The 27,967-nt window shown below is 49.7% G+C and overlaps 45 non-coding genes across 45 annotated transcripts; all 45 read right to left on the reverse strand.

Moving 5' to 3' along the window:
* Positions 1 to 29: 29 nt before the first annotated feature.
* trnat-agu (transfer RNA threonine (anticodon AGU)) lies at positions 30 to 103 on the reverse strand. Its single transcript has one exon. It is a non-coding gene; the product is annotated as a tRNA-Thr (tRNA).
* A 204-nt stretch (positions 104 to 307) lies between these two features.
* Positions 308 to 381, reverse strand: trnat-cgu (transfer RNA threonine (anticodon CGU)). The gene has a single exon. It is a non-coding gene; the product is annotated as a tRNA-Thr (tRNA).
* Positions 382 to 789: 408 nt separating this feature from the next.
* Positions 790 to 863, reverse strand: trnat-ugu (transfer RNA threonine (anticodon UGU)). Its single transcript has one exon. It is a non-coding gene; the product is annotated as a tRNA-Thr (tRNA).
* Positions 864 to 1,216: 353 nt separating this feature from the next.
* On the reverse strand, positions 1,217 to 1,306 carry trnar-ucu (transfer RNA arginine (anticodon UCU)). Its single transcript is given in 2 exon segments — positions 1,217 to 1,252; positions 1,270 to 1,306. It is a non-coding gene; the product is annotated as a tRNA-Arg (tRNA).
* Positions 1,307 to 1,653: 347 nt separating this feature from the next.
* On the reverse strand, positions 1,654 to 1,727 carry trnat-agu (transfer RNA threonine (anticodon AGU)). Its single transcript has one exon. It is a non-coding gene; the product is annotated as a tRNA-Thr (tRNA).
* Positions 1,728 to 1,932: 205 nt separating this feature from the next.
* On the reverse strand, positions 1,933 to 2,006 carry trnat-cgu (transfer RNA threonine (anticodon CGU)). Its single transcript has one exon. It is a non-coding gene; the product is annotated as a tRNA-Thr (tRNA).
* A 408-nt stretch (positions 2,007 to 2,414) lies between these two features.
* trnat-ugu (transfer RNA threonine (anticodon UGU)) lies at positions 2,415 to 2,488 on the reverse strand. Its single transcript has one exon. It is a non-coding gene; the product is annotated as a tRNA-Thr (tRNA).
* A 143-nt stretch (positions 2,489 to 2,631) lies between these two features.
* trnat-ugu (transfer RNA threonine (anticodon UGU)) lies at positions 2,632 to 2,705 on the reverse strand. The gene has a single exon. It is a non-coding gene; the product is annotated as a tRNA-Thr (tRNA).
* Positions 2,706 to 2,855: 150 nt separating this feature from the next.
* Positions 2,856 to 2,945, reverse strand: trnar-ucu (transfer RNA arginine (anticodon UCU)). The gene is given in 2 exon segments: positions 2,856 to 2,891; positions 2,909 to 2,945. It is a non-coding gene; the product is annotated as a tRNA-Arg (tRNA).
* A 347-nt stretch (positions 2,946 to 3,292) lies between these two features.
* On the reverse strand, positions 3,293 to 3,366 carry trnat-agu (transfer RNA threonine (anticodon AGU)). Its single transcript has one exon. It is a non-coding gene; the product is annotated as a tRNA-Thr (tRNA).
* A 204-nt stretch (positions 3,367 to 3,570) lies between these two features.
* trnat-cgu (transfer RNA threonine (anticodon CGU)) lies at positions 3,571 to 3,644 on the reverse strand. Its single transcript has one exon. It is a non-coding gene; the product is annotated as a tRNA-Thr (tRNA).
* A 408-nt stretch (positions 3,645 to 4,052) lies between these two features.
* Positions 4,053 to 4,126, reverse strand: trnat-ugu (transfer RNA threonine (anticodon UGU)). The gene has a single exon. It is a non-coding gene; the product is annotated as a tRNA-Thr (tRNA).
* Positions 4,127 to 4,269: 143 nt separating this feature from the next.
* On the reverse strand, positions 4,270 to 4,503 carry trnat-ugu (transfer RNA threonine (anticodon UGU)). Its single transcript has 2 exons — positions 4,466 to 4,503; positions 4,270 to 4,305 (listed from the first exon to the last, which is right to left on the reverse strand). It is a non-coding gene; the product is annotated as a tRNA-Thr (tRNA).
* A 150-nt stretch (positions 4,504 to 4,653) lies between these two features.
* Positions 4,654 to 4,743, reverse strand: trnar-ucu (transfer RNA arginine (anticodon UCU)). The gene is given in 2 exon segments: positions 4,654 to 4,689; positions 4,707 to 4,743. It is a non-coding gene; the product is annotated as a tRNA-Arg (tRNA).
* A 343-nt stretch (positions 4,744 to 5,086) lies between these two features.
* On the reverse strand, positions 5,087 to 5,161 carry trnat-ugu (transfer RNA threonine (anticodon UGU)). Its single transcript has one exon. It is a non-coding gene; the product is annotated as a tRNA-Thr (tRNA).
* Positions 5,162 to 5,471: 310 nt separating this feature from the next.
* Positions 5,472 to 5,561, reverse strand: trnar-ucu (transfer RNA arginine (anticodon UCU)). The gene is given in 2 exon segments: positions 5,472 to 5,507; positions 5,525 to 5,561. It is a non-coding gene; the product is annotated as a tRNA-Arg (tRNA).
* A 346-nt stretch (positions 5,562 to 5,907) lies between these two features.
* trnat-agu (transfer RNA threonine (anticodon AGU)) lies at positions 5,908 to 5,981 on the reverse strand. Its single transcript has one exon. It is a non-coding gene; the product is annotated as a tRNA-Thr (tRNA).
* A 206-nt stretch (positions 5,982 to 6,187) lies between these two features.
* On the reverse strand, positions 6,188 to 6,261 carry trnat-cgu (transfer RNA threonine (anticodon CGU)). The gene has a single exon. It is a non-coding gene; the product is annotated as a tRNA-Thr (tRNA).
* Positions 6,262 to 6,669: 408 nt separating this feature from the next.
* Positions 6,670 to 6,743, reverse strand: trnat-ugu (transfer RNA threonine (anticodon UGU)). Its single transcript has one exon. It is a non-coding gene; the product is annotated as a tRNA-Thr (tRNA).
* A 596-nt stretch (positions 6,744 to 7,339) lies between these two features.
* On the reverse strand, positions 7,340 to 7,413 carry trnat-cgu (transfer RNA threonine (anticodon CGU)). The gene has a single exon. It is a non-coding gene; the product is annotated as a tRNA-Thr (tRNA).
* Positions 7,414 to 7,571: 158 nt separating this feature from the next.
* trnar-ucu (transfer RNA arginine (anticodon UCU)) lies at positions 7,572 to 7,661 on the reverse strand. The gene is given in 2 exon segments: positions 7,572 to 7,607; positions 7,625 to 7,661. It is a non-coding gene; the product is annotated as a tRNA-Arg (tRNA).
* Positions 7,662 to 8,061: 400 nt separating this feature from the next.
* Positions 8,062 to 8,151, reverse strand: trnar-ucu (transfer RNA arginine (anticodon UCU)). Its single transcript is given in 2 exon segments — positions 8,062 to 8,097; positions 8,115 to 8,151. It is a non-coding gene; the product is annotated as a tRNA-Arg (tRNA).
* Positions 8,152 to 8,551: 400 nt separating this feature from the next.
* On the reverse strand, positions 8,552 to 8,641 carry trnar-ucu (transfer RNA arginine (anticodon UCU)). The gene is given in 2 exon segments: positions 8,552 to 8,587; positions 8,605 to 8,641. It is a non-coding gene; the product is annotated as a tRNA-Arg (tRNA).
* A 346-nt stretch (positions 8,642 to 8,987) lies between these two features.
* Positions 8,988 to 9,061, reverse strand: trnat-ugu (transfer RNA threonine (anticodon UGU)). The gene has a single exon. It is a non-coding gene; the product is annotated as a tRNA-Thr (tRNA).
* A 556-nt stretch (positions 9,062 to 9,617) lies between these two features.
* trnar-ucu (transfer RNA arginine (anticodon UCU)) lies at positions 9,618 to 9,707 on the reverse strand. Its single transcript is given in 2 exon segments — positions 9,618 to 9,653; positions 9,671 to 9,707. It is a non-coding gene; the product is annotated as a tRNA-Arg (tRNA).
* A 565-nt stretch (positions 9,708 to 10,272) lies between these two features.
* Positions 10,273 to 10,362, reverse strand: trnar-ucu (transfer RNA arginine (anticodon UCU)). Its single transcript is given in 2 exon segments — positions 10,273 to 10,308; positions 10,326 to 10,362. It is a non-coding gene; the product is annotated as a tRNA-Arg (tRNA).
* Positions 10,363 to 10,704: 342 nt separating this feature from the next.
* trnat-cgu (transfer RNA threonine (anticodon CGU)) lies at positions 10,705 to 10,778 on the reverse strand. Its single transcript has one exon. It is a non-coding gene; the product is annotated as a tRNA-Thr (tRNA).
* A 1,125-nt stretch (positions 10,779 to 11,903) lies between these two features.
* trnar-ucu (transfer RNA arginine (anticodon UCU)) lies at positions 11,904 to 11,993 on the reverse strand. Its single transcript is given in 2 exon segments — positions 11,904 to 11,939; positions 11,957 to 11,993. It is a non-coding gene; the product is annotated as a tRNA-Arg (tRNA).
* Positions 11,994 to 12,493: 500 nt separating this feature from the next.
* trnat-agu (transfer RNA threonine (anticodon AGU)) lies at positions 12,494 to 12,567 on the reverse strand. Its single transcript has one exon. It is a non-coding gene; the product is annotated as a tRNA-Thr (tRNA).
* Positions 12,568 to 12,970: 403 nt separating this feature from the next.
* trnat-ugu (transfer RNA threonine (anticodon UGU)) lies at positions 12,971 to 13,044 on the reverse strand. Its single transcript has one exon. It is a non-coding gene; the product is annotated as a tRNA-Thr (tRNA).
* Positions 13,045 to 13,201: 157 nt separating this feature from the next.
* Positions 13,202 to 13,291, reverse strand: trnar-ucu (transfer RNA arginine (anticodon UCU)). The gene is given in 2 exon segments: positions 13,202 to 13,237; positions 13,255 to 13,291. It is a non-coding gene; the product is annotated as a tRNA-Arg (tRNA).
* Positions 13,292 to 13,633: 342 nt separating this feature from the next.
* Positions 13,634 to 13,707, reverse strand: trnat-cgu (transfer RNA threonine (anticodon CGU)). Its single transcript has one exon. It is a non-coding gene; the product is annotated as a tRNA-Thr (tRNA).
* A 614-nt stretch (positions 13,708 to 14,321) lies between these two features.
* trnar-ucu (transfer RNA arginine (anticodon UCU)) lies at positions 14,322 to 14,411 on the reverse strand. The gene is given in 2 exon segments: positions 14,322 to 14,357; positions 14,375 to 14,411. It is a non-coding gene; the product is annotated as a tRNA-Arg (tRNA).
* Positions 14,412 to 15,032: 621 nt separating this feature from the next.
* trnat-agu (transfer RNA threonine (anticodon AGU)) lies at positions 15,033 to 15,106 on the reverse strand. The gene has a single exon. It is a non-coding gene; the product is annotated as a tRNA-Thr (tRNA).
* A 206-nt stretch (positions 15,107 to 15,312) lies between these two features.
* Positions 15,313 to 15,386, reverse strand: trnat-agu (transfer RNA threonine (anticodon AGU)). The gene has a single exon. It is a non-coding gene; the product is annotated as a tRNA-Thr (tRNA).
* A 408-nt stretch (positions 15,387 to 15,794) lies between these two features.
* Positions 15,795 to 15,868, reverse strand: trnat-ugu (transfer RNA threonine (anticodon UGU)). Its single transcript has one exon. It is a non-coding gene; the product is annotated as a tRNA-Thr (tRNA).
* A 353-nt stretch (positions 15,869 to 16,221) lies between these two features.
* trnar-ucu (transfer RNA arginine (anticodon UCU)) lies at positions 16,222 to 16,311 on the reverse strand. The gene is given in 2 exon segments: positions 16,222 to 16,257; positions 16,275 to 16,311. It is a non-coding gene; the product is annotated as a tRNA-Arg (tRNA).
* Positions 16,312 to 16,658: 347 nt separating this feature from the next.
* On the reverse strand, positions 16,659 to 16,732 carry trnat-agu (transfer RNA threonine (anticodon AGU)). The gene has a single exon. It is a non-coding gene; the product is annotated as a tRNA-Thr (tRNA).
* A 206-nt stretch (positions 16,733 to 16,938) lies between these two features.
* On the reverse strand, positions 16,939 to 17,012 carry trnat-cgu (transfer RNA threonine (anticodon CGU)). The gene has a single exon. It is a non-coding gene; the product is annotated as a tRNA-Thr (tRNA).
* Positions 17,013 to 18,263: 1,251 nt separating this feature from the next.
* Positions 18,264 to 18,337, reverse strand: trnat-ugu (transfer RNA threonine (anticodon UGU)). The gene has a single exon. It is a non-coding gene; the product is annotated as a tRNA-Thr (tRNA).
* Positions 18,338 to 18,891: 554 nt separating this feature from the next.
* On the reverse strand, positions 18,892 to 19,125 carry trnat-agu (transfer RNA threonine (anticodon AGU)). The gene is made up of 2 exons: positions 19,088 to 19,125; positions 18,892 to 18,927 (listed from the first exon to the last, which is right to left on the reverse strand). It is a non-coding gene; the product is annotated as a tRNA-Thr (tRNA).
* A 393-nt stretch (positions 19,126 to 19,518) lies between these two features.
* Positions 19,519 to 19,752, reverse strand: trnat-agu (transfer RNA threonine (anticodon AGU)). Its single transcript has 2 exons — positions 19,715 to 19,752; positions 19,519 to 19,554 (listed from the first exon to the last, which is right to left on the reverse strand). It is a non-coding gene; the product is annotated as a tRNA-Thr (tRNA).
* Positions 19,753 to 20,147: 395 nt separating this feature from the next.
* Positions 20,148 to 20,221, reverse strand: trnat-ugu (transfer RNA threonine (anticodon UGU)). The gene has a single exon. It is a non-coding gene; the product is annotated as a tRNA-Thr (tRNA).
* A 159-nt stretch (positions 20,222 to 20,380) lies between these two features.
* On the reverse strand, positions 20,381 to 20,469 carry trnar-ucu (transfer RNA arginine (anticodon UCU)). The gene is given in 2 exon segments: positions 20,381 to 20,416; positions 20,433 to 20,469. It is a non-coding gene; the product is annotated as a tRNA-Arg (tRNA).
* A 975-nt stretch (positions 20,470 to 21,444) lies between these two features.
* On the reverse strand, positions 21,445 to 21,518 carry trnat-ugu (transfer RNA threonine (anticodon UGU)). The gene has a single exon. It is a non-coding gene; the product is annotated as a tRNA-Thr (tRNA).
* Positions 21,519 to 27,967: the final 6,449 nt, after the last annotated feature.

Raw genomic sequence — 27,967 nt, forward strand, 5'->3', positions numbered from 1 at the left:
ACCTCAAAGACACATGAGCTGACAACCAAAGGCACCGCTGGGATTCGAACCCAGGATCTCCTGTTTACTAGACAGGCACTTTAACCAACTAAGCCACGGCGCCTGCCTGCGCTTGGTCATTTTGAGGGGGTGACAAAGAGGATCACAGCATCCAGAGAAGAGGGCAGCTGGGTCGCGGGCCAGGCACTGGATAGCTTAAAAATGTGCGCTGACAACTCAGTCGGGATGGTTTAGAAACGGAATCGCCTGCTTCCCTTGCACTCCGATCTCAGAAAAGCCCACGCTTGAGGGATACGATGGCTGCCAAAGGCACCGCTGGGATTTGAACCCAGGATCTCCTGTTTACGAGACAGGCGCTTTAACCAACTAAGCCACGGCGCCAAACTGCACACAACAACTCCGGGAGGGCGACTCAGTGGATCAAAACTTCCAGCGGTGATGCCAACGGCCCACGGGCTGGACAGCTTAAGAGATTGTTCACAACTTTTTGTTGCCAGATGGCAACACTGTGCAACATAAGGATCAACAAAAAGCCAAAAGCCACGACTCTGGTCGGACTCGAACCCAGAACCTTTGAATGGCCTCATTCGGCAATGTAGAAGTCTAATGCGCTATCCAAACATTTCTTCCGGACTTGTGGCAGTCCATAGCTGTGAGGTCGCACGCTGGTTGGGCTGGAAGGACAACGTCCTTGGGTCTCAGCACAATTGGAATGCGGTTCGAAAAGCAGAGGCACTGCGAGGGCCTCCTGTCCAAAAAAGAACACACAGAGCAAAGACACTGGTTAAGAGGCACCGCTGGGATTCGAGCCCAGGATCTCCTGTTTACAAGACAGGCGCTTTGACCAGCTAAGCCACGGCGCCCTGCTGCAGCCAGCATTCTTTTCTGAGGGGTGGTTCGCAAATGAAATCGCCAGCTGCCACTGCGCTCCTCTGCACTCCCCATTTGCATTCCGTTTTCGCAAAGAAAAACCACGCACCCCAAGGTTTTGTTCGAGCATCGTCAAAGGCACCGCTGGATCTCCTGTTTACAAGACAGGCGCTTTGACCAACTAAGCCACGACGCCTGTCTTTGTGCTTGGCTTCCAGGTGGACGATTCAGAGAATCAAAGCATCCAGACAAGGAACTGCACAGCCTAAAAGAGATGTTTCGACAAGTGCTTCGGGGTGGACAGCTAGCTTCTGTGTTTGCTGGCCAAGCAGAATGCCTAAAGTCACGACTCTGGTGGGACTCGAACCCACAACCTTTGAATGGCCTCATCAGGCAGTCTAGAAGTCCAATGCGCTATCCATTGCGCCACAGAGCCCACCAGCAGTGCCGACGTAAAGGTTTGTACCCGTCCAGCTCGGTGAGGTTCGCACGGTCTGTGCACAGGAAAGACAGGTCCTCAGGACTCTGGGCAATTGATGCCCGGTGCAAAAAAAATTGACAGCACTCTCAGGGTCTACTGTCCAACAGATCTCAATAACCGGCAGAGAGGTACTGCTATTCTTCGAAACCAGAATCTCCTGTTTACAAGACAGGTGCTTTGACCAGCTAATCTACGGTGTCTCGCTGTTGTAGTGCTTTTGCGTGGAGTGCTATCCTTCAAAAGCAGCTAAGGGTGGTTTTCAAAAGCACATGCACCTCAAAGACACATGAGCTGACAACCAAAGGCACCGCTGGGATTCGAACCCAGGATCTCCTGTTTACTAGACAGGCACTTTAACCAACTAAGCCACGGCGCCTGCCTGCGTGCTTGGTCATTTTGAGGGGTGACAAAGAGGATCACAGCATCCAGAGAAGAGGGCAGCTGGGTCGCGGGCCAGGCACTGGATAGCTTAAAAATGTGCGCTGACAACTCAGTCGGGATGGTTTAGAAACGGAATCGCCTGCTGCCCTTGCACTCCGATCTCAGAAAAGACCACGCTTGAGGGATACGATGGCTGCCAAAGGCACCGCTGGGATTTGAACCCAGGATCTCCTGTTTACGAGACAGGCGCTTTAACCAACTAAGCCACGGCACCAAACTGCACACAACAACTCCGGGAGGGCGACTCAGTGGATCAAAACTTCCAGCGGTGATGCCAACGGCCCACGGGCTGGACAGCTTAAGAGATTGTTCACAACTTTTTGTTGCCAGATGGCAACACTGTGCAACATAAGGATCAACAAAAAGCCAAAAGCCACGACTCTGGTCGGACTCGAACCCAGAACCTTTGAACGGCCTCATTCGGCAATCTAGAAGTCCAATGCGCTATCCAAACATTTCTTCCGGACTTGTGGCAGTCCATAGCTGTGAGGTCGCACGCTGGTTGGGCTGGAAGGACAACGTCCTTGGGTCTCAGCACAATTGGAATGCGGTTCGAAAAGCAGAGGCACTGCGAGGGCCTCCTGTCCAAAAAAGAACACACAGAGCAAAGACACTGGTTAAGAGGCACCGCTGGGATTCGAGCCCAGGATCTCCTGTTTACAAGACAGGCGCTTTGACCAGCTAAGCCACGGCGCCCTGCTGCAGCCAGCATTCTTTTCTGAGGGGTGGTTCGCAAATGAAATCGCCAGCTGCCACTGCGCTCCTCTGCACTCCCCATTTGCATTCCGTTTTCGGAAAGAAAAAGCACGCACCCCAAGGTTTTGTTCGAGCATCGTCAAAGGCACCGCTGGGATTTGAACCCAGGATCTCCTGTTTACAAGACAGGCGCTTTGACCAACTAAGCCACGACGCCTGTCTTTGTGCTTGGCTTCCAGGTGGACGATTTAGAGGATCAAAGCATCCAGACAAGGAACTGCACAGCCTAAAAGAGATGTTTCGACAAGTGCTTCGGGGTGGACAGCTAGCTTCTGTGTTTGCTGGCCAAGCAGAATGCCTAAAGTCACGACTCTGGTGGGACTCGAACCCACAACCTTTGAATGGCCTCATCAGGCAGTCTAGAAGTCCAATGCGCTATCCATTGCGCCACAGAGCCCACCAGCAGTGCCGACGTAAAGGTTTGTACCCGTCCAGCTCGGTGAGGTTCGCACGGTCTGTGCACAGGAAAGACAGGTCCTCAGGACTCTGGGCAATTGATGCCCGGTGCAAAAAAAATTGACAGCACTCTCAGGGTCTACTGTCCAACAGATCTCAATAACCGGCAGAGAGGTACTGCTATTCTTCGAAACCAGAATCTCCTGTTTACAAGACAGGTGCTTTGACCAGCTAATCTACGGTGTCTCGCTGTTGTAGTGCTTTTGCGTGGAGTGCTATCCTTCAAAAGCAGCTAAGGGTGGTTTTCAAAAGCACATGCACCTCAAAGACACATGAGCTGACAACCAAAGGCACCGCTGGGATTCGAACCCAGGATCTCCTGTTTACTAGACAGGCACTTTAACCAACTAAGCCACGGCGCCTGCCTGCGCTTGGTCATTTTGAGGGGGTGACAAAGAGGATCACAGCATCCAGAGAAGAGGGCAGCTGGGTCGCGGGCCAGGCACTGGATAGCTTAAAAATGTGCGCTGACAACTCAGTCGGGATGGTTTAGAAACGGAATCGCCTGCTGCCCTTGCACTCCGATCTCAGATAAGCCCACGCTTGAGGGATACGATGGCTGCCAAAGGCACCGCTGGGATTTGAACCCAGGATCTCCTGTTTACGAGACAGGCGCTTTAACCAACTAAGCCACGGCACCAAACTGCACACAACATCTCCTGGAGGCCGACTCAGAGGATCAAAACTTCCAGCTGTGATGCCAACGGCCCACGGGCTGGACAGCTTAAGAGATTGTTCACAACTTTTTGTTGCCAGATGGCAACACTGTGCAACATAAGGATCAACAAAAAGCCAAAAGCCACGACTCTGGTCGGACTCGAACCCAGAACCTTTGAATGGCCTCATTCAGCAATGTAGAAGTCTAATGCGCTATCCAAACATTTCTTCCGGACTTGTGGCAGTCCATAGCTGTGAGGTCGCACGCTGGTTGGGCTGGAAGGACAACGTCCTTGGGTCTCAGCACAATTGGAATGCGGTTCGAAAAGCAGAGGCACTGCGAGGGCCTCCTGTCCAAAAAAGAACACACAGAGCAAAGACACTGGTTAAGAGGCACCGCTGGGATTCGAGCCCAGGATCTCCTGTTTACAAGACAGGCGCTTTGACCAGCTAAGCCACGGCGCCCTGCTGCAGCCAGCATTCTTTTCTGAGGGGTGGTTCGCAAATGAAATCGCCAGCTGCCACTGCGCTCCTCTGCACTCCCCATTTGCATTCCGTTTTCGCAAAGAAAAACCACGCACCCCAAGGTTTTGTTCGAGCATCGCCAAAGGCACCGCTGGGATTCGAGCCCAGGATCTCCTGTTTACAAGACAGGCGCTTTGACCAGCTAATCTCGGTGTCTCGCTGTTGTAGTGCTTTTGCGTGAGTGCTATCCTTCAAAAGCAGCTAAGGGTGGTTTTCAAAAGCACATGCACCTCAAAGACACATGAGCTGACAACCAAAGGCACCGCTGGATCTCCTGTTTACAAGACAGGTGCTTTGACCAGCTAAGCCACGGCGCCTGTCTTTGTGCTTGGCTTCCAGGTGGACGATTCAGAGGATCAAAGCAGCCAGACAAGGAACTGCACAGCCTAAAAGAGATGTTTCGACAAGTGCTTCGGGGTGGACAGCTAGCTTCTGTGTTTGCTGGCCAAGCAGAATGCCTAAAGTCACGACTCTGGTGGGACTCGAACCCACAACCTTTGAATGGCCTCATCAGGCAGTCTAGAAGTCCAATGCGCTATCCATTGCGCCACAGAGCCCACCAGCAGTGCTGACGTAAAGGTTTGTACCCGTCCAGCTCGGTGAGGTTCGCACGGTCTGTGCACAGGAAAGACAGGTCCTCAGGACTCTGGGCAATTGATGCCGGTGCAAAAAATTGACAGCACTCTCAGGGTCTACTGTCCAACAGATCTCAATAACCGGCAGAGAGGTACTGCTATTCTTCAAACCAGAATCTCCTGTTTACAAGACAGGCGCTTTGACCAGCTAATCTCACGGTGTCTCGCTGTTGTAGTGCTTTTGCGTGAGTGCTATCCTTCAAAAGCAGCTAAGGGTGGTTTTCAAAAGCACATGCACCTCAAAGACACATGAGCTGACAACCAAAGGCACCGCTGGGATTCGAACCCAGGATCTCCTGTTTACAAGACAGGTGCTTTGACCAGCTAATCTCACGGTGTCTCGCTGTTGTAGTGCTTTTGCGTGGAGTGCTATCCTTCAAAAGCAGCTAAGGGTGGTTTTCAAAAGCACATGCACCTCAAAGACACATGAGCTGACAACCAAAGGCACCGCTGATCTCCTGTTTACAAGACAGGTGCTTTGACCAGCTAAGCCACGGCGCCTGTCTTTGTGCTTGGCTTCAGGTGGACGATTCAGAGGATCAAAGCATCCAGACAAGGAACTGCACAGCCTAAAAGAGATGTTTCGACAAGTGCTTCGGGGTGGACAGCTAGCTTCTGTGTTTGCTGGCCAAGCAGAATGCCTAAAGTCACGACTCTGGTGGGACTCGAACCCACAACCTTTGAATGGCCTCATCAGGCAGTCTAGAAGTCCAATGCGCTATCCATTGCGCCACAGAGCCCACCAGCAGTGCCGACGTAAAGGTTTGTACCCGTCCAGCTCGGTGAGGTTCGCACGGTCTGTGCACAGGAAAGACAGGTCCTCAGGACTCTGGGCAATTGATGCCGGTGCAAAAAAAATTGACAGCACTCTCAGGGTCTACTGTCCAACAGATCTCAATAACCGGCAGAGAGGTACTGCTATTCTTCGAAACCAGAATCTCCTGTTTACAAGACAGGTGCTTTGACCAGCTAATCTACGGTGTCTCGCTGTTGTAGTGCTTTTGCGTGGAGTGCTATCCTTCAAAAGCAGCTAAGGGTGGTTTTCAAAAGCACATGCACCTCAAAGACACATGAGCTGACAACCAAAGGCACCGCTGGGATTCGAACCCAGGATCTCCTGTTTACTAGACAGGCACTTTAACCAACTAAGCCACGGCGCCTGCCTGCGTGCTTGGTCATTTTGAGGGGGTGACAAAGAGGATCACAGCATCCAGAGAAGAGGGCAGCTGGGTCGCGGGCCAGGCACTGGATAGCTTAAAAATGTGCGCTGACAACTCAGTCGGGATGGTTTAGAAACGGAATCGCCTGCTTCCCTTGCACTCCGATCTCAGATAAGCCCACGCTTGAGGGATACGATGGCTGCCAAAGGCACCGCTGGGATTTGAACCCAGGATCTCCTGTTTACGAGACAGGCGCTTTAACCAACTAAGCCACGGCGCCAAACTGCACACAACAACTCCGGGAGGGCGACTCAGTGGATCAAAACTTCCAGCGGTGATGCCAACGGCCCACGGGCTGGACAGCTTAAGAGATTGTTCACAACTTTTTGTTGCCAGATGGCAACACTGTGCAACATAAGGATCAACAAAAAGCCAAAAGCCACGACTCTGGTCGGACTCGAACCCAGAACCTTTGAATGGCCTCATTCGGCAATGTAGAAGTCTAATGCGCTATCCAAACATTTCTTCCGGACTTGTGGCAGTCCATAGCTGTGAGGTCGCACGCTGGTTGGGCTGGAAGGACAACGTCCTTGGGTCTCAGCACAATTGGAATGCGGTTCGAAAAGCAGAGGCACTGCGAGGGCCTCCTGTCCAAAAAAGAACACACAGAGCAAAGACACTGGTTAAGAGGCACCGCTGGGATTTGAACCCAGGATCTCCTGTTTACAAGACAGGCGCTTTGACCAGCTAAGCCACGGCGCCCTGCTGCAGCCAGCATTCTTTTCTGAGGGGTGGTTCGCAAATGAAATCGCCAGCTGCCACTGCGCTCCTCTGCACTCTCCATTTGCATTCCGTTTTCGCAAAGAAAAACCACGCACCCCAAGGTTTTGTTCGAGCATCGTCAAAGGCACCGCTGGATCTCCTGTTTACAAGACAGGCGCTTTGACCAACTAAGCCACGACGCCTGTCTTTGTGCTTGGCTTCCAGGTGGACGATTCAGAGGATCAAAGCATCCAGACAAGGAACTGCACAGCCTAAAAGAGATGTTTCGACAAGTGCTTCGGGGTGGACAGCTAGCTTCTGTGTTTGCTGGCCAAGCAGAATGCCTAAAGTCACGACTCTGGTGGGACTCGAACCCACAACCTTTGAATGGCCTCATTCGGCAATGTAGAAGTCCAATGCGCTATCCAAACATTTCTTCGGACTTGTGGCAGTCCATAGCTGTGAGGTCGCACGCTGGTTGGGCTGGAAGGACAACGTCCTTGGGTCTCAGCACAATTGAATGCGGTTCGAAAAGCAGAGGCACTGCGAGGGCCTCCTGTCCAAAAAGAACACACAGAGCAAAGACACTGGTTAAGAGGCACCGCTGGGATTTGAACCCAGGATCTCCTGTTTACGAGACAGGCGCTTTGACCAGCTAAGCCACGGCGCCAAACTGCACACAACAACTCCGGGAGGCGACTCAGTGGATCAAAACTTCCAGCGGTGATGCCAACGCCCACGGGCTGGACAGCTTAAGAGATTGTTCACAACTTTTGTTGCCAGATGGCAACACTGTGCAACATAAGGATCAACAAAAGCCAAAAGCCACGACTCTGGTGGGACTCGAACCCACAACCTTTGAATGGCCTCATTCGGCAATCTAGAAGTCCAATGCGCTATCCATTGCGCCACAGAGCCCACCAGCAGTGCTGACGTAAAGGTTTGTACCCGTCCAGCTCGGTGAGGTTCGCACGGTCTGTGCACAGGAAAGACAGGTCCTCAGGACTCTGGGCAATTGATGCCGGTGCAAAAAATTGACAGCACTCTCAGGGTCTACTGTCCAACAGATCTCAATAACCGGCAGAGAGGTACTGCTATTCTTCAAACCAGAATCTCCTGTTTACGAGACAGGCGCTTTGACCAACTAAGCCACGGCGCCTGTCTTTGTGCTTGGCTTCCAGGTGGACGATTCAGAGGATCAAAACTTCCAGCGGTGATGCCAACGCCCACGGGCTGGACAGCTTAAGAGATTGTTCACAACTTTTGTTGCCAGATGGCAACACTGTGCAACATAAGGATCAACAAAAGCCAAAAGCCACGACTCTGGTGGGACTCGAACCCACAACCTTTGAATGGCCTCATTCGGCAATCTAGAAGTCCAATGCGCTATCCATTGCGCCACAGAGCCCACCAGCAGTGCTGACGTAAAGGTTTGTACCCGTCCAGCTCGGTGAGGTTCGCACGGTCTGTGCACAGGAAAGACAGGTCCTCAGGACTCTGGGCAATTGATGCCGGTGCAAAAAATTGACAGCACTCTCAGGGTCTACTGTCCAACAGATCTCAATAACCGGCAGAGAGGTACTGCTATTCTTCAAACCAGAATCTCCTGTTTACGAGACAGGCGCTTTGACCAACTAAGCCACGGCGCCTGTCTTTGTGCTTGGCTTCCAGGTGGACGATTCAGAGGATCAAAACTTCCAGCGGTGATGCCAACGCCCACGGGCTGGACAGCTTAAGAGATTGTTCACAACTTTTGTTGCCAGATGGCAACACTGTGCAACATAAGGATCAACAAAAGCCAAAAGCCACGACTCTGGTCGGACTCGAACCCACAACCTTTGAATGGCCTCATTCGGCAATCTAGAAGTCCAATGCGCTATCCATTGCGCCACAGAGCCCACCAGCAGTGCTGACGTAAAGGTTTGTACCCGTCCAGCTCGGTGAGGTTCGCACGGTCTGTGCACAGGAAAGACAGGTCCTCAGGACTCTGGGCAATTGATGCCCGGTGCAAAAAAAATTGACAGCACTCTCAGGGTCTACTGTCCAACAGATCTCAATAACCGGCAGAGAGGTACTGCTATTCTTCGAAACCAGAATCTCCTGTTTACAGACAGGCGCTTTGACCAGCTAATCTACGGTGTCTCGCTGTTGTAGTGCTTTTGCGTGGAGTGCTATCCTTCAAAAGCAGCTAAGGGTGGTTTTCAAAAGCACATGCACCTCAAAGACACATGAGCTGACAACCAAAGGCACCGCTGGGATTCGAGCCCAGGATCTCCTGTTTACAAGACAGGCGCTTTGACCAGCTAAGCCACGGCGCCCTGCTGCAGCCAGCATTCTTTTCTGAGGGGTGGTTCGCAAATGAAATCGCCAGCTGCCACTGCGCTCCTCTGCACTCCCCATTTGCATTCCGTTTTCGGAAAGAAAAACCACGCACCCCAAGGTTTTGTTCGAGCATCGCCAAAGGCACCGCTGGATCTCCTGTTTACAAGACAGGCGCTTTGACCAGCTAAGCCACGGCGCCCTGCTGCAGCCAGCATTCTTTTCTGAGGGGTGGTTCGCAAATGAAATCGCCAGCTGCCACTGCGCTCCTCTGCACTCCCCATTTGCATTCCGTTTTCGGAAAGAAAAAGCACGCACCCCAAGGTTTTGTTCGAGCATCGTCAAAGGCACCGCTGGATCTCCTGTTTACAAGACAGGCGCTTTGACCAACTAAGCCACGACGCCTGTCTTTGTGCTTGGCTTCCAGGTGGACGATTCAGAGGATCAAAGCATCCAGACAAGGAACTGCACAGCCTAAAAGAGATGTTTCGACAAGTGCTTCGGGGTGGACAGCTAGCTTCTGTGTTTGCTGGCCAAGCAGAATGCCTAAAGTCACGACTCTGGTGGGACTCGAACCCACAACCTTTGAATGGCCTCATCAGGCAGTCTAGAAGTCCAATGCGCTATCCATTGCGCCACAGAGCCCACCAGCAGTGCCGACGTAAAGGTTTGTACCCGTCCAGCTCGGTGAGGTTCGCACGGTCTGTGCACAGGAAAGACAGGTCCTCAGGACTCTGGGCAATTGATGCCCGGTGCAAAAAAAATTGACAGCACTCTCAGGGTCTACTGTCCAACAGATCTCAATAACCGGCAGAGAGGTACTGCTATTCTTCGAAACCAGAATCTCCTGTTTACAAGACAGGTGCTTTGACCAGCTAATCTCACGGTGTCTCGCTGTTGTAGTGCTTTTGCGTGAGTGCTATCCTTCAAAAGCAGCTAAGGGTGGTTTTCAAAAGCACATGCACCTCAAAGACACATGAGCTGACAACCAAAGGCACCGCTGGATCTCCTGTTTACGAGACAGGCGCTTTGACCAACTAAGCCACGGCGCCTGTCTTTGTGCTTGGCTTCAGGTGGACGATTCAGAGGATCAAAACTTCCAGCGGTGATGCCAACGCCCACGGGCTGGACAGCTTAAGAGATTGTTCACAACTTTTGTTGCCAGATGGCAACACTGTGCAACATAAGGATCAACAAAAGCCAAAAGCCACGACTCTGGTGGGACTCGAACCCAGAACCTTTGAATGGCCTCATCAGGCAGTCTAGAAGTCCAATGCGCTATCCATTGCGCCACAGAGCCCACCAGCAGTGCTGGCGTAAAGGTTTGTACCCGTCCAGCTCGGTGAGGTTCGCACGGTCTGTGCACAGGAAAGACAGGTCCTCAGGACTCTGGGCAATTGATGCCCGGTGCAAAAAATTGACAGCACTCTCAGGGTCTACTGTCCAACAGATCTCAATAACCGCAGAGAGGTACTGCTATTCTTCGAAACCAGAATCTCCTGTTTACGAGACAGGCGCTTTGACCAGCTAATCTCGGTGTCTCGCTGTTGTAGTGCTTTTGCGTGAGTGCTATCCTTCAAAAGCAGCTAAGGGTGGTTTTCAAAAGCACATGCACCTCAAAGACACATGAGCTGACAACCAAAGGCACCGCTGGGATTTGAACCCAGGATCTCCTGTTTACGAGACAGGCGCTTTGACCAGCTAAGCCACGGCGCCTGTCTTTGTGCTTGGCTTCAGGTGGACGATTCAGAGGATCAAAACTTCCAGCGGTGATGCCAACGCCCACGGGCTGGACAGCTTAAGAGATTGTTCACAACTTTTGTTGCCAGATGGCAACACTGTGCAACATAAGGATCAACAAAAGCCAAAAGCCACGACTCTGGTCGGACTCGAACCCAGAACCTTTGAATGGCCTCATTCGCAATGTAGAAGTCCAATGCGCTATCCATTGCGCCACAGAGCCCACCAGCAGTGCTGGCGTAAAGGTTTGTACCCGTCCAGCTCGGTGAGGTTCGCACGGTCTGTGCACAGGAAAGACAGGTCCTCAGGACTCTGGGCAATTGATGCCGGTGCAAAAAATTGACAGCACTCTCAGGGTCTACTGTCCAACAGATCTCAATAACCGCAGAGAGGTACTGCTATTCTTGAAACCAGAATCTCCTGTTTACTAGACAGGCACTTTAACCAACTAAGCCACGGCGCCTGTCTTTGTGCTTGGCTTCAGGTGGACGATTCAGAGGATCAAAACTTCCAGCGGTGATGCCAACGGCCCACGGGCTGGACAGCTTAAGAGATTGTTCACAACTTTTGTTGCCAGATGGCAACACTGTGCAACATAAGGATCAACAAAAGCCAAAAGCCACGACTCTGGTCGGACTCGAACCCAGAACCTTTGAATGGCCTCATCAGGCAGTCTAGAAGTCCAATGCGCTATCCATTGCGCCACAGAGCCCACCAGCAGTGCCGACGTAAAGGTTTGTACCCGTCCAGCTCGGTGAGGTTCGCACGGTCTGTGCACAGGAAAGACAGGTCCTCAGGACTCTGGGCAATTGATGCCGGTGCAAAAAATTGACAGCACTCTCAGGGTCTACTGTCCAACAGATCTCAATAACCGGCAGAGAGGTACTGCTATTCTTCAAACCAGAATCTCCTGTTTACTAGACAGGCACTTTAACCAACTAAGCCACGACGCCTGTCTTTGTGCTTGGCTTCAGGTGGACGATTCAGAGGATCAAAGCATCCAGACAAGGAACTGCACAGCCTAAAAGAGATGTTTCGACAAGTGCTTGGGGTGGACAGCTAGCTTCTGTGTTTGCTGGCCAAGCAGAATGCCTAAAGTCACGACTCTGGTGGGACTCGAACCCACAACCTTTGAATGGCCTCATTCGGCAATGTAGAAGTCTAATGCGCTATCCATTGCGCCACAGAGCCCACCAGCAGTGCCGGCGTAAAGGTTTGTACCCGTCCAGCTCGGTGAGGTTCGCACGGTCTGTGCACAGGAAAGACAGGTCCTCAGGACTCTGGGCAATTGATGCCGGTGCAAAAAAATTGACAGCACTCTCAGGGTCTACTGTCCAACAGATCTCAATAACCGCAGAGAGGTACTGCTATTCTTCAAACCAGAATCTCCTGTTTACAAGACAGGTGCTTTGACCAGCTAATCTCGGTGTCTCGCTGTTGTAGTGCTTTTGCGTGAGTGCTATCCTTCAAAAGCAGCTAAGGGTGGTTTTCAAAAGCACATGCACCTCAAAGACACATGAGCTGACAACCAAAGGCACCGCTGATCTCCTGTTTACAAGACAGGTGCTTTGACCAGCTAATCTCGGTGTCTCGCTGTTGTAGTGCTTTTGCGTGAGTGCTATCCTTCAAAAGCAGCTAAGGGTGGTTTTCAAAAGCACATGCACCTCAAAGACACATGAGCTGACAACCAAAGGCACCGCTGGGATTCGAACCCAGGATCTCCTGTTTACTAGACAGGCACTTTAACCAACTAAGCCACGGCGCCAAACTGCACACAACAACTCCGGAGGCGACTCAGTGGATCAAAACTTCCAGCGGTGATGCCAACGCCCACGGGCTGGACAGCTTAAGAGATTGTTCACAACTTTTTGTTGCCAGATGGCAACACTGTGCAACATAAGGATCAACAAAAAGCCAAAAGCCACGACTCTGGTCGGACTCGAACCCAGAACCTTTGAATGGCCTCATTCGGCAATGTAGAAGTCTAATGCGCTATCCAAACATTTCTTCCGGACTTGTGGCAGTCCATAGCTGTGAGGTCGCACGCTGGTTGGGCTGGAAGGACAACGTCCTTGGGTCTCAACACAATTGGAATGCGGTTCAAAAGCAGAGGCACTGCGAGGGCCTCCTGTCCAAAAAGAACACACAGAGCAAAGACACTGGTTAAGAGGCACCGCTGGGATTCGAGCCCAGGATCTCCTGTTTACAAGACAGGTGCTTTGACCAGCTAAGCCACGGCGCCAAACTGCACACAACAACTCCGGAGGCGACTCAGTGGATCAAAACTTCCAGCGGTGATGCCAACGCCCACGGGCTGGACAGCTTAAGAGATTGTTCACAACTTTTGTTGCCAGATGGCAACACTGTGCAACATAAGGATCAACAAAAGCCAAAAGCCACGACTCTGGTGGGACTCGAACCCAGAACCTTTGAATGGCCTCATTCGGCAATGTAGAAGTCCAATGCGCTATCCATTGCGCCACAGAGCCCACCAGCAGTGCCGACGTAAAGGTTTGTACCCGTCCAGCTCGGTGAGGTTCGCACGGTCTGTGCACAGGAAAGACAGGTCCTCAGGACTCTGGGCAATTGATGCCGGTGCAAAAAATTGACAGCACTCTCAGGGTCTACTGTCCAACAGATCTCAATAACCGCAGAGAGGTACTGCTATTCTTCAAACCAGAATCTCCTGTTTACGAGACAGGCGCTTTGACCAGCTAATCTCACGGTGTCTCGCTGTTGTAGTGCTTTTGCGTGAGTGCTATCCTTCAAAAGCAGCTAAGGGTGGTTTTCAAAAGCACATGCACCTCAAAGACACATGAGCTGACAACCAAAGGCACCGCTGGGATTTGAACACAGGATCTCCTGTTTACGAGACAGGCGCTTTGACCAGCTAAGCCACGGCGCCTGCCTGCGCTTGGTCATTTTGAGGGGTGACAAAGAGGATCACAGCATCCAGAGAAGAGGGCAGCGGGTCGCGGGCCAGGCACTGGATAGCTTAAAAATGTGCGCTGACAACTCAGTCGGGATGGTTTAGAAAGCGGAATCGCCTGCTTCCCTTGCACTCCGATCTCAGATAAGCCCACGCTTGAGGGATCGATGGCTGCCAAAGGCACCGCTGGATCTCCTGTTTACTAGACAGGCACTTTAACCAACTAAGCCACGGCGCCTGCTGCAGCCAGCATTCTTTTCTGAAGGGTGGTTCGCAAATGAAATCGCCAGCTGCCACTGCGCTCCTCTGCACTCCCCATTTGCATTCCGTTTTCGGAAAGAAAAAGCACGCACCCCAAGGTTTTGTTCGAGCATCGTCAAAGGCACCGCTGGATCTCCTGTTTACAAGACAGGCGCTTTGACCAACTAAGCCACGACGCCTGTCTTTGTGCTTGGCTTCCAGGTGGACGATTTAGAGGATCAAAGCATCCAGACAAGGAACTGCACAGCCTAAAAGAGATGTTTCGACAAGTGCTTCGGGGTGGACAGCTAGCTTCTGTGTTTGCTGGCCAAGCAGAATGCCTAAAGTCACGACTCTGGTGGGACTCGAACCCACAACCTTTGAATGGCCTCATCAGGCAGTCTAGAAGTCCAATGCGCTATCCATTGCGCCACAGAGCCCACCAGCAGTGCTGACGTAAAGGTTTGTACCCGTCCAGCTCGGTGAGGTTCGCACGGTCTGTGCACAGGAAAGACAGGTCCTCAGGACTCTGGGCAATTGATGCCCGGTGCAAAAAAAATTGACAGCACTCTCAGGGTCTACTGTCCAACAGATCTCAATAACCGGCAGAGAGGTACTGCTATTCTTGAAACCAGAATCTCCTGTTTACAAGACAGGTGCTTTGACCAGCTAAGCCACGGCGCCTGCCTGCGCTTGGTCATTTTGAGGGGTGACAAAGAGGATCACAGCATCCAGAGAAGAGGGCAGCTGGGTCGCGGGCCAGGCACTGGATAGCTTAAAAATGTGCGCTGACAACTCAGTCGGGATGGTTTAGAAACGGAATCGCCTGCTTCCCTTGCACTCCGATCTCAGATAAGCCCACGCTTGAGGGATACGATGGCTGCCAAAGGCACCGCTGATTTGAACCCAGGATCTCCTGTTTACAAGACAGGTGCTTTGACCAGCTAATCTACGGTGTCTCGCTGTTGTAGTGCTTTTGCGTGGAGTGCTATCCTTCAAAAGCAGCTAAGGGTGGTTTTCAAAAGCACATGCACCTCAAAGACACATGAGCTGACAACCAAAGGCACCGCTGGGATTCGAACCCAGGATCTCCTGTTTACTAGACAGGCACTTTAACCAACTAAGCCACGGCGCCTGCCTGCATGCTTGGTCATTTTGAGGGGGTGACAAAGAGGATCACAGCATCCAGAGAAGAGGACAGCAGGGTCGCGGGCCAGGCGCTGGATAGCTTAAAAATGTGCGCTGACAACTTAGTCGGGATGGTTTAGAAACGGAATCGCCTGCTGCCCTTGCACTCCGATCTCAGAAAAGCCCACGCTTGAGGGATGCGATGGCTGCCAAAGGCACCGCTGGGATTCGAACCCAGGATCTCCTGTTTACTAGACAGGCACTTTAACCAACTAAGCCACGGCGCAAAACTGCGCACAACAACTCCGGGAGGGCGACTCAGTGGATCAAAACTTCCAGCGGTGATGCCAACGGCCCACGGGCTGGACAGCTTAAGAGATTGTTCACAACTTTTTGTTGCCAGATGGCAACACTGTGCAACATAAGGATCAACAAAAAGCCAAAAGCCACGACTCTGGTCGGACTCGAACCCAGAACCTTTGAATGGCCTCATTCGGCAATGTAGAAGTCTAATGCGCTATCCAAACATTTCTTCCGGACTTGTGGCAGTCCATAGCTGTGAGGTCGCACGCTGGTTGGGCTGGAAGGACAACGTCCTTGGGTCTCAGCACAATTGGAATGCGGTTCGAAAAGCAGAGGCACTGCGAGGGCCTCCTGTCCAAAAAAGAACACACAGAGCAAAGACACTGGTTAAGAGGCACCGCTGGGATTCGAGCCCAGGATCTCCTGTTTACAAGACAGGCGCTTTGACCAGCTAAGCCACGGCGCCCTGCTGCAGCCAGCATTCTTTTCTGAGGGGTGGTTCGCAAATGAAATCGCCAGCTGCCACTGCGCTCCTCTGCACTCTCCATTTGCATTCCGTTTTCGCAAAGAAAAACCACGCACCCCAAGGTTTTGTTCGAGCATCGTCAAAGGCACCGCTGGATCTCCTGTTTACAAGACAGGCGCTTTGACCAACTAAGCCACGACGCCTGTCTTTGTGCTTGGCTTCCAGGTGGACGATTCAGAGGATCAAAGCATCCAGACAAGGAACTGCACAGCCTAAAAGAGATGTTTCGACAAGTGCTTCGGGGTGGACAGCTAGCTTCTGTGTTTGCTGGCCAAGCAGAATGCCTAAAGTCACGACTCTGGTGGGACTCGAACCCACAACCTTTGAATGGCCTCATCAGGCAGTCTAGAAGTCCAATGCGCTATCCATTGCGCCACAGAGCCCACCAGCAGTGCCGACGTAAAGGTTTGTACCCGTCCAGCTCGGTGAGGTTCGCACGGTCTGTGCACAGGAAAGACAGGTCCTCAGGACTCTGGGCAATTGATGCCCGGTGCAAAAAAAATTGACAGCACTCTCAGGGTCTACTGTCCAACAGATCTCAATAACCGGCAGAGAGGTACTGCTATTCTTCGAAACCAGAATCTCCTGTTTACAAGACAGGTGCTTTGACCAGCTAATCTACGGTGTCTCGCTGTTGTAGTGCTTTTGCGTGGAGTGCTATCCTTCAAAAGCAGCTAAGGGTGGTTTTCAAAAGCACATGCACCTCAAAGACACATGAGCTGACAACCAAAGGCACCGCTGGGATTCGAACCCAGGATCTCCTGTTTACTAGACAGGCACTTTAACCAACTAAGCCACGGCGCCTGCCTGCGTGCTTGGTCATTTTGAGGGGGTGACAAAGAGGATCACAGCATCCAGAGAAGAGGGCAGCGGGGTCGCGGGCCAGGCACTGGATAGCTTAAAAATGTGCGCTGACAACTCAGTCGGGATGGTTTAGAAACGGAATCGCCTGCTGCCCTTGCACTCCGATCTCAGAAAAGCCCACGCTTGAGGGATACGATGGCTGCCAAAGGCACCGCTGGGATTTGAACACAGGATCTCCTGTTTACGAGACAGGCGCTTTAACCAACTAAGCCACGGCGCCAAACTGCACACAACAACTCCGGGAGGGCGACTCAGTGGATCAAAACTTCCAGCGGTGATGCCAACGGCCCACGGGCTGGACAGCTTAAGAGATTGTTCACAACTTTTTGTTGCCAGATGGCAACACTGTGCAACATAAGGATCAACAAAAAGCCAAAAGCCACGACTCTGGTCGGACTCGAACCCAGAACCTTTGAATGGCCTCATTCGGCAATGTAGAAGTCCAATGCGCTATCCATTGCGCCACAGAGCCCACCAGCAGTGCTGACGTAAAGGTTTGTACCCGTCCAGCTCGGTGAGGTTCGCACGGTCTGTGCACAGGAAAGACAGGTCCTCAGGACTCTGGGCAATTGATGCCCGGTGCAAAAAAAATTGACAGCACTCTCAGGGTCTACTGTCCAACAGATCTCAATAACCGCAGAGAGGTACTGCTATTCTTCGAAACCAGAATCTCCTGTTTACTAGACAGGCACTTTAACCAACTAAGCCACGGCGCCTGCCTGCGCTTGGTCATTTTGAGGGGTGACAAAGAGGATCACAGCATCCAGAGAAGAGGGCAGCGGGTCGCGGGCCAGGCACTGGATAGCTTAAAATGTGCGCTGACAACTCAGTCGGGATGGTTTAGAAAGCGGAATCGCCTGCTTCCCTTGCACTCCGATCTCAGAAAAGCCCACGCTTGAGGGATCGATGGCTGCCAAAGGCACCGCTGGATCTCCTGTTTACAGACAGGCGCTTTGACCAGCTAAGCCACGGCGCCTGCTGCAGCCAGCATTCTTTTCTGAGGGTGGTTCGCAAATGAAATCGCCAGCTGCCACTGCGCTCCTCTGCACTCCCCATTTGCATTCCGCTGCAAAGAAAACCACGCACCCCAAGGTTTTGTTCGAGCATCGCCAAAGGCACCGCTGGATCTCCTGTTTACGAGACAGGCGCTTTGACCAACTAAGCCACGGCGCCTGCTGCAGCCAGCATTCTTTTCTGAGGGTGGTTCGCAAATGAAATCGCCAGCTGCCACTGCGCTCCTCTGCACTCCCCATTTGCATTCCGCTGCAAAGAAAACCACGCACCCCAAGGTTTTGTTCGAGCATCGTCAAAGGCACCGCTGGATCTCCTGTTTACGAGACAGGCGCTTTGACCAGCTAATCACGGTGTCTCGCTGTTGTAGTGCTTTTGCGTGGAGTGCTATCCTTCAAAAGCAGCTAAGGGTGGTTTTCAAAAGCACATGCACCTCAAAGACACATGAGCTGACAACCAAAGGCACCGCTGGGATTCGAACCCAGGATCTCCTGTTTACAAGACAGGCGCTTTGACCAGCTAATCTACGGTGTCTCGCTGTTGTAGTGCTTTTGCGTGAGTGCTATCCTTCAAAAGCAGCTAAGGGTGGTTTTCAAAAGCACATGCACCTCAAAGACACATGAGCTGACAACCAAAGGCACCGCTGGATCTCCTGTTTACAAGACAGGCGCTTTAACCAACTAAGCCACGACGCCTGTCTTTGTGCTTGGCTTCCAGGTGGACGATTCAGAGGATCAAAGCATCCAGACAAGGAACTGCACAGCCTAAAAGAGATGTTTCGACAAGTGCTTCGGGTGGACAGCTAGCTTCTGTGTTTGCTGGCCAAGCAGAATGCCTAAAGTCACGACTCTGGTGGGACTCGAACCCACAACCTTTGAATGGCCTCATTCGGCAATGTAGAAGTCTAATGCGCTATCCAAACATTTCTTCCGGACTTGTGGCAGTCCATAGCTGTGAGGTCGCACGCTGGTTGGGCTGGAAGGACAACGTCCTTGGGTCTCAGCACAATTGAATGCGGTTCGAAAAGCAGAGGCACTGCGAGGGCCTCCTGTCCAAAAAGAACACACAGAGCAAAGACACTGGTTAAGAGGCACCGCTGGGATTTGAACCCAGGATCTCCTGTTTACAAGACAGGTGCTTTGACCAGCTAATCACGGTGTCTCGCTGTTGTAGTGCTTTTGCGTGAGTGCTATCCTTCAAAAGCAGCTAAGGGTGGTTTTCAAAAGCACATGCACCTCAAAGACACATGAGCTGACAACCAAAGGCACCGCTGGATCTCCTGTTTACTAGACAGGCACTTTAACCAACTAAGCCACGACGCCTGTCTTTGTGCTTGGCTTCCAGGTGGACGATTTAGAGGATCAAAGCATCCAGACAAGGAACTGCACAGCCTAAAAGAGATGTTTCGACAAGTGCTTGGGGTGGACAGCTAGCTTCTGTGTTTGCTGGCCAAGCAGAATGCCTAAAGTCACGACTCTGGTGGGACTCGAACCCACAACCTTTGAATGGCCTCATTCGGCAATGTAGAAGTCTAATGCGCTATCCAAACATTTCTTCCGGACTTGTGGCAGTCCATAGCTGTGAGGTCGCACGCTGGTTGGGCTGGAAGGACAACGTCCTTGGGTCTCAGCACAATTGAATGCGGTTCGAAAAGCAGAGGCACTGCGAGGGCCTCCTGTCCAAAAAGAACACACAGAGCAAAGACACTGGTTAAGAGGCACCGCTGGGATTTGAACCCAGGATCTCCTGTTTACAAGACAGGTGCTTTGACCAGCTAATCACGGTGTCTCGCTGTTGTAGTGCTTTTGCGTGAGTGCTATCCTTCAAAAGCAGCTAAGGGTGGTTTTCAAAAGCACATGCACCTCAAAGACACATGAGCTGACAACCAAAGGCACCGCTGGATCTCCTGTTTACTAGACAGGCACTTTAACCAACTAAGCCACGACGCCTGTCTTTGTGCTTGGCTTCCAGGTGGACGATTTAGAGGATCAAAGCATCCAGACAAGGAACTGCACAGCCTAAAAGAGATGTTTCGACAAGTGCTTGGGGTGGACAGCTAGCTTCTGTGTTTGCTGGCCAAGCAGAATGCCTAAAGTCACGACTCTGGTGGGACTCGAACCCAGAACCTTTGAATGGCCTCATCAGGCAGTCTAGAAGTCCAATGCGCTATCCAAACATTTCTTCCGGACTTGTGGCAGTCCATAGCTGTGAGGTCGCACGCTGGTTGGGCTGGAAGGACAACGTCCTTGGGTCTCAGCACAATTGGAATGCGGTTCGAAAAGCAGAGGCACTGCGAGGGCCTCCTGTCCAAAAAAGAACACACAGAGCAAAGACACTGGTTAAGAGGCACCGCTGGGATTCGAGCCCAGGATCTCCTGTTTACAAGACAGGCGCTTTGACCAACTAAGCCACGACGCCTGTCTTTGTGCTTGGCTTCCAGGTGGACGATTCAGAGGATCAAAGCATCCAGACAAGGAACTGCACAGCCTAAAAGAGATGTTTCGACAAGTGCTTTGGGGTGGACAGCTAGCTTCTGTGTTTGCTGGCCAAGCGCGCTTAGCAGAATGCCTAAAGTCACGACTCTGGTGGGACTTGAACCCAGAACCTTTGAATGGCCTCATTCGCAATGTAGAAGTCCAATGCGCTATCCATTGCGCCACAGAGCCCACCAGCAGTGCCGACGTAAAGGTTTGTACCCGTCCAGCTCGGTGAGGTTCGCACGGTCTGTGCACAGGAAAGACAGGTCCTCAGGACTCTGGGCAATTGATGCCCGGTGCAAAAAAAATTGACAGCACTCTCAGGGTCTACTGTCCAACAGATCTCAATAACCGCAGAGAGGTACTGCTATTCTTCAAACCAGAATCTCCTGTTTACGAGACAGGCGCTTTGACCAACTAAGCCACGACGCCTGTCTTTGTGCTTGGCTTCCAGGTGGACGATTCAGAGGATCAAAGCATCCAGACAAGGAACTGCACAGCCTAAAAGAGATGTTTCGACAAGTGCTTCGGGGTGGACAGCTAGCTTCTGTGTTTGCTGGCCAAGCAGAATGCCTAAAGTCACGACTCTGGTGGGACTCGAACCCACAACCTTTGAATGGCCTCATCAGGCAGTCTAGAAGTCCAATGCGCTATCCAAACATTTCTTCCGGACTTGTGGCAGTCCATAGCTGTGAGGTCGCACGCTGGTTGGGCTGGAAGGACAACGTCCTTGGGTCTCAGCACAATTGAATGCGGTTCGAAAAGCAGAGGCACTGCGAGGGCCTCCTGTCCAAAAAGAACACACAGAGCAAAGACACTGGTTAAGAGGCACCGCTGGGATTCGAGCCCAGGATCTCCTGTTTACAAGACAGGTGCTTTGACCAGCTAATCTACGGTGTCTCGCTGTTGTAGTGCTTTTGCGTGGAGTGCTATCCTTCAAAAGCAGCTAAGGGTGGTTTTCAAAAGCACATGCACCTCAAAGACACATGAGCTGACAACCAAAGGCACCGCTGGATCTCCTGTTTACAAGACAGGCGCTTTGACCAGCTAATCTACGGTGTCTCGCTGTTGTAGTGCTTTTGCGTGGAGTGCTATCCTTCAAAAGCAGCTAAGGGTGGTTTTCAAAAGCACATGCACCTCAAAGACACATGAGCTGACAACCAAAGGCACCGCTGGGATTTGAACCCAGGATCTCCTGTTTACAAGACAGGCGCTTTGACCAACTAAGCCACGACGCCTGTCTTTGTGCTTGGCTTCCAGGTGGACGATTTAGAGGATCAAAGCATCCAGACAAGGAACTGCACAGCCTAAAAGAGATGTTTCGACAAGTGCTTCGGGGTGGACAGCTAGCTTCTGTGTTTGCTGGCCAAGCAGAATGCCTAAAGTCACGACTCTGGTGGGACTCGAACCCACAACCTTTGAATGGCCTCATTCGCAATGTAGAAGTCTAATGCGCTATCCAAACATTTCTTCCGGACTTGTGGCAGTCCATAGCTGTGAGGTCGCACGCTGGTTGGGCTGGAAGGACAACGTCCTTGGGTCTCAGCACAATTGAATGCGGTTCGAAAAGCAGAGGCACTGCGAGGGCCTCCTGTCCAAAAAGAACACACAGAGCAAAGACACTGGTTAAGAGGCACCGCTGGGATTTGAACACAGGATCTCCTGTTTACAAGACAGGTGCTTTGACCAGCTAATCTACGGTGTCTCGCTGTTGTAGTGCTTTTGCGTGAGTGCTATCCTTCAAAAGCACATAAATACCTTTCTCTTTCGGCTCTTCTTCCATACTTTCTTCTTTTAATCCACTCTTCGGGTATTGCACTTTTAATGACTTCATATTTGTTTATTATTTCTTGTTTACTGTAATCCTCTTTTGCCACCTCCATTGCGTCCACAATAAATTGTGTCGGCAAAAACCCTTCTTTAAATTCATATAAAACATCTCTCACTCTCGTTATCCCCACTTTCATCCATTTCTTTAAAAACATTTATTTCTCTTTGTTTAAAATGTTTTTGTTTAAGAACAAAGGTTGATTTAAAATGTTTTCTCTCCCATGTGGATCATACTCAACTTTGGCTAAAAATTTTCCCCAGGCACTAAAAATTTCTCTATAAAACTCCGGTAATCGTTCTGTCATCCAAATCTTCGTTTTCATCCATAAAATTCCATCCCCCACATTTGTTTAAAAAATAATTCATTGTTTTTTTCCACTCCATTTTATTTTCTTCTTGTATGTATTTCTTAACTATTTTCACTCTCAAGCTATTTTTCCTCTGTTCCACATCCATTAAACCTAAACCCCGCTTCTCTACCTCCCCTAAAATCGTATTATAAGCTATTCTTGATGGTTTCCCCTCCCATAAAAAGTCAAGAAAACATTTCTTCAACCTCTTTTCTGTCCACAATGGCATCTCCGACACATATAAAACATACCATAGCTTTGAAACCATTAAAACATTCAATATTGAAACCTTCCCTTTCAAGTTCAATGTTCTCAATTTCCAAAAGTTTAACCTTCTCTCTATTTCTGTTACTAGTTGCTCCCACATTTCATCTCTTACTTTCCTCTCATTTTTCCACATTAAAATTCCTAAAATCCTCATTTCTTCCACTTCCTTGAAATTAAAACAATCCATTAAAACCATTGCTTTACCAAATCTCATATACACTGTCTTATCTTCATTTATTTTACTACCAGATCCTTTACAATATTCTTCTACAACCTCCATTACTTTTTTGACGCTCTCCTTTCCTTTTACTATTATTGTAGTGTCATCAGCATATTGAAAAACTTTCCCTTCAACCTTTTTTTCCTCAATTTCAATTCCAATTATTTCTTCTTTTTGTTTTATCGCCAATCCTAACGGTTCTGATACAAGTGAATATAAAAGCGCTGAAAGCGGACAACCCTGTCTAATTGATCTTGTGATTTTAAAACATTCTGTTAAAAACCCATTACATTTTATTCTTGTTAAAGCGCCCTTATATAAAATCTCAATCCATTTGATAAAATCTCCTCCAAAGCCAAAATTCTTTAAAACATCAAATAAATACCCGTGTTCAACCCTATCAAAAGCTTTTTCAAAATCTAGACTAATTACGTAACCATCTTCATTTTTTTCTTTCATATACCATATTGTGTCTCTTATGCTCATTGTTATGTCCGCTATATCTCTTCCTTTTACTCCGTATGCTTGGTTTGTTTCTATGATACTTGGCATTACTTCCTTTAATCTGTTTGCTAAAACCTTCGCTAAAATCTTAAAATCTGTGTTCAGCATCGTGATCGGCCTGTAGTTTTTTAAATCTACTTTTTCTCCTTTCCTTTTATATATCAGTTTTGTTATCCCCATCCCCATTCTTTCATTAACTTCCTCTTTTTCAAAGATTTCTCTAAAAACTTCCTTTAAAATCTTGGTTAAAGTCTCTTTAAAACATATATAAAATTCACTTCCTAAACCATCTATTCCCGGACTTTTCTTTTTATTCAGCTGCTGTATTGCTCTTTCTATCTCTTCTTGTCTGATTTTTTGATCGCATTCTCTTTTATCTTCCTCGCTAATTTTTGCTTTTATCTGATTCAACAATTCTCTTTTTTCGTTTTCTTCTACACCTCTTGTACTAAAAAGATCTTCATAAAAAAACTTTATTTCTTCTAAAATGTGTTCATTCCCTTCTACAATTTCTCCATTTTTTCCTCTTATCTCTTTTATCGTTTCAGCTTTCCCTCTCTTTTTTTCCAAATCAAAAAAGAACTTTGTGCATTTTTCTCCCTCCACTGTATATTTAGCTTTGCTTCTTAACCTTGCCCCCTCATATTCTTTTTCCTCTATTTCTTTCAGTTTTTCCTCTATTTCCTTTATCTTTTGTATATCTTTATTTTCTTTATTCAATTCCACTTCCAAACTTTACTTTATTTATTTTTCTTTGTATCTTTTGCATTTGCGTATTATACTACAATACTTAATCGAGAATTTTTAAATTAAAAACTTTACGTTCTCCCACCATATTCTCTTATCTTCTTCATACATTTCATTTTCCTTTTCTTTTTCTATAATTCCTTTAACTTTTAAAACATAGTCTTCATTTTCTAACATTTTTGTATTTAAAACCCATATTCCTGGCCCTCTTTGCACTTTATTCCAGTCCATTTTAAAAAATAAAAACCTGTGATCGCTAAAACCTGTCTTCATAATTAATATTTTCGATAAAATTCTCCACATTCTTCGTACATAAAATAAAATAAATTCTTGTTCTGCACACAAATTGCCCTACTATTTGTCTCCTTGAAAATTATTTTTTCTTTTCATTTCTTTCTCTCCACACATCTATCATATTATTTTCTGCCATCAATGCTTTTAATTCTTTCCTCCCTGTATCAGTTTTAAAAACCATTCCATCTGCCATGTCTTGTTTACTAAAAACCGTGTTAAAATCCCCCATCATTATTATTTCCTTATACTTTTTTATAAAACTCCTTAAAACTTTAAAAAACTCTTTCTTTTCCTTCTCCTCTGATGGTGCATGTACATTTACTAAAGTCAATTCTCTTCCTTCATGCTTTGTCTCAACCACCATACATTTCCCCATCGTATCTTTGTATAAAATTTTACTTGCTTTAAAAACATCATCCTTCATTAAAAAAGCCACACCTCTCCCCAACCTCCCATCTCCATTATTGTATAAAATCCCTCCTTCCCATCTCTTTTTGTAATCATTCATCACATTTTCTCTCCAGTTTGTTTCTTGTAGTACAATAATGTCTTCTCTTTTACATTTTTCTTTTACATTTTCAAATTTCTTCAAGTCCAAAAGTCCTCTCGCATTAAAAGTCACAACACTTAAAACCATTAAAAAGACAAAGAATAAAAATCTAAAACCCATCATTCTCAGTCTTTCTCCTCCAGTTCCTTTAATGCCTCAAACATGTTTAAACATTTCACTTTTTTTCTTGCAGTTTCTATATTTGGCTTTACCTTTATCGATCTTCTTCGTACTTGTCCCCTCTCCTCTTTTTCCTTCTCGTCCTCTTCCATCCTTATTTCTCCTTCGTTGTCAATTTCTTTGTCCTGTTCTTTCCCATTTTGTCCTTGACTTGAGGATATATCCATTGGTGTCAATTGCGTGTCCTCTTCTCTTATCTGTTCATCGTCCTTTTCATTTTCTCCTTCTCCTTCCTGTCTGTTGTTTGTTCCTTCCTCTGCTTTGTTTGGTTGCGATTCATCTTCTTCTTGTCTTTCTTCAAAATGTCTCTCTTCCTCATTGTTTCCTTCATGCACCTGTCCGTCCACCTTTTCTTCCCTTCGTCCTACCTCCATCAAACATTCACATTTATTTAAAAATTTTTGGCAATCCGGGCACCTGACAGCATTGCAGTCTCGTGCAAAATGTCCCCTTTCCTCACACTTATAGCACTTGAATTCTGGGCACTCTTTCATCAGATGTCCTGGGCTCATGCACAGCCTACAGGTCTTCACCTGATGGCTGTGCATCACCCTAAAGTACTGCGGCCCTTCCGCTGTTTCCATCTTTGTGCTATAAGGGAGTGATGCCACTTCTTTGGGGAACCTCACCTTCACAAATCTTGTGCCGTCTTCTATGTCAGTGCCCGGATAGCACCTTCTTTTAATTTTAGATATTGGGGAAACCCCCCATCCTTCCAATTTATCCAAAATTTCATTATCCTCCAGGTAGACAGGCAGGTGCATGAAGGAAACAATGTAATCTTTATTTTGCAGTTTCTTTACTTCACAGTCCACCCCCTTAATTGTCAATCCATCGATTAAGACGTCGCACATTTCTTCCTGTTCCAGTGTCAGTTCATATTCTTTGCCCTGTCTGGGTCTTACAGCCAACACCTTTCCACTTCCAATTTGTTCCGAAATAGCTTTGATAATATCCTCCGCTCTCACTCCACTCACGTTCTCCGTACTCACGATCACTGTTGCCTCCTTCAAGTATTTTCTTTCACCAAATTTTTTCCTTGCTTCTTGCTCCTTTCCATTTCCAGCTCTTTGTCGCTTCTCCAGTCCATTGTCATTTACCGTGCGTGTTCCTCCAGCCAGTCCAGTGTCGTTTGCCGTGCGTGTTCCTCCAGCCAGTCCAGTGTCGTTTGCCGTGCGTGTTCCTCCAGCCAGTCCAGTGTCGTGTACCGTGCGCGTTCCTCCAGCCAGTCCAGTGTCGTTAGCCGTGCGTGTTCCTCTAGCCAGTCCAGTGTCGTTTGCCGTGCGTGTTCCTCTAGCCAGTCCAGTGTCGTTTGCCGTGCGTGTTCCTCCAGCCAGTCCAGTGTCGTTTGCCGTGCGTGTTCCTCCAGCCAGTCCAGTGTCGTTTGCCGTGCGTGTTCCTCCAGCCAGTCCAGTGTCGTTTGCCGTGCGTGTTCCTCCAGCCAGTCCAGTGTCGTTTGCCGTGCGTGTTCCTCCAGCCAGTCCAGTGTCGTTTGCCGTGCGTGTTCCTCCAGCCAGTCCAGTGTCGTTTGCCGTGCGTGTTCCTCTAGCCAGTCCAGTGTCGTTTGCCGTGCGTGTTCCTCCAGCCAGTCCAGTGTCGTTTGCCGTGCGTGTTCCTCCAGCCAGTCCAGTGTCGTTTGCCGTGCGTGTTCCTCCAGCCAGTCCAGTGTCGTTTGCCGTGCGTGTTCCTCCAGCCAGTCCAGTGTCGTTTGCCGTGCGTGTTCCTCCAGCCAGTCCAGTGTCGTTTGCCGTGCGTGTTCCTCCAGCCAGTCCAGTGTCGTTTGCCGTGCGTGTTCCTCTAGCCAGTCCAGTGTCGTTTGCCGTGCGTGTTCCTCCAGCCAGTCCAGTGTCGTTTGCCGTGCGTGTTCCTCCAGCCAGTCCAGTGTCGTTTGCCGTGCGTGTTCCTCCAGCCAGTCCAGTGTCGTTTGCCGTGCGTGTTCCTCCAGCCAGTCCAGTGTCGTTTGCCGTGCGTGTTCCTCCAGCCAGTCCAGTGTCGTTTGCCGTGCGTGTTCCTCCAGCCAGTCCAGTGTCGTTTGCCGTGCGTGTTCCTCCAGCCAGTCCAGTGTCGTTTGCCGTGCGTGTTCCTCCAGCCAGTCCAGTGTCGTTTGCCGTGCGTGTTCCTCCAGCCAGTCCAGTGTCGTTTGCCGTGCGTGTTCCTCTAGCCAGTCCAGTGTCGTTTGCCGTGCGTGTTCCTCCAGCCAGTCCAGTGTCGTTTGCCGTGCGTGTTCCTCCAGCCAGTCCAGTGTCGTTTGCCGTGCGTGTTCCTCCAGCCAGTCCAGTGTCGTTTGCCGTGCGTGTTCCTCCAGCCAGTCCAGTGTCGTTTGCCGTGCGTGTTCCTCCAGCCAGTCCAGTGTCGTTTGCCGTGCGTGTTCCTCTAGCCAGTCCAGTGTCGTTTGCCGTGCGTGTTCCTCTAGCCAGTCCAGTGTCGTTTGCCGTGCGTGTTCCTCCAGCCAGTCCAGTGTCGTTTGCCGTGCGTGTTCCTCTAGCCAGTCCAGTGTCGTTTGCCGTGCGTGTTCCTCCAGCCAGTCCAGTGTCGTTTGCCGTGCGTGTTCCTCCAGCCAGTCCAGTGTCGTTTGCCGTGCGTGTTCCTCTAGCCAGTCCAGTGTCGTTTGCCGTGCGTGTTCCTCCAGCCAGTCCAGTGTCGTTTGCCGTGCGTGTTCCTCCAGCCAGTCCAGTGTCGTTTGCCGTGCGTGTTCCTCTAGCCAGTCCAGTGTCGTTTGCCGTGCGTGTTCCTCCAGCCAGTCCA

The sequence above is a fragment of the Onychostoma macrolepis genome, chromosome 15, assembly GCF_012432095.1.
Source record: "Onychostoma macrolepis isolate SWU-2019 chromosome 15, ASM1243209v1, whole genome shotgun sequence".
Classification (NCBI taxonomy): domain Eukaryota; kingdom Metazoa; phylum Chordata; class Actinopteri; order Cypriniformes; family Cyprinidae; genus Onychostoma; species Onychostoma macrolepis.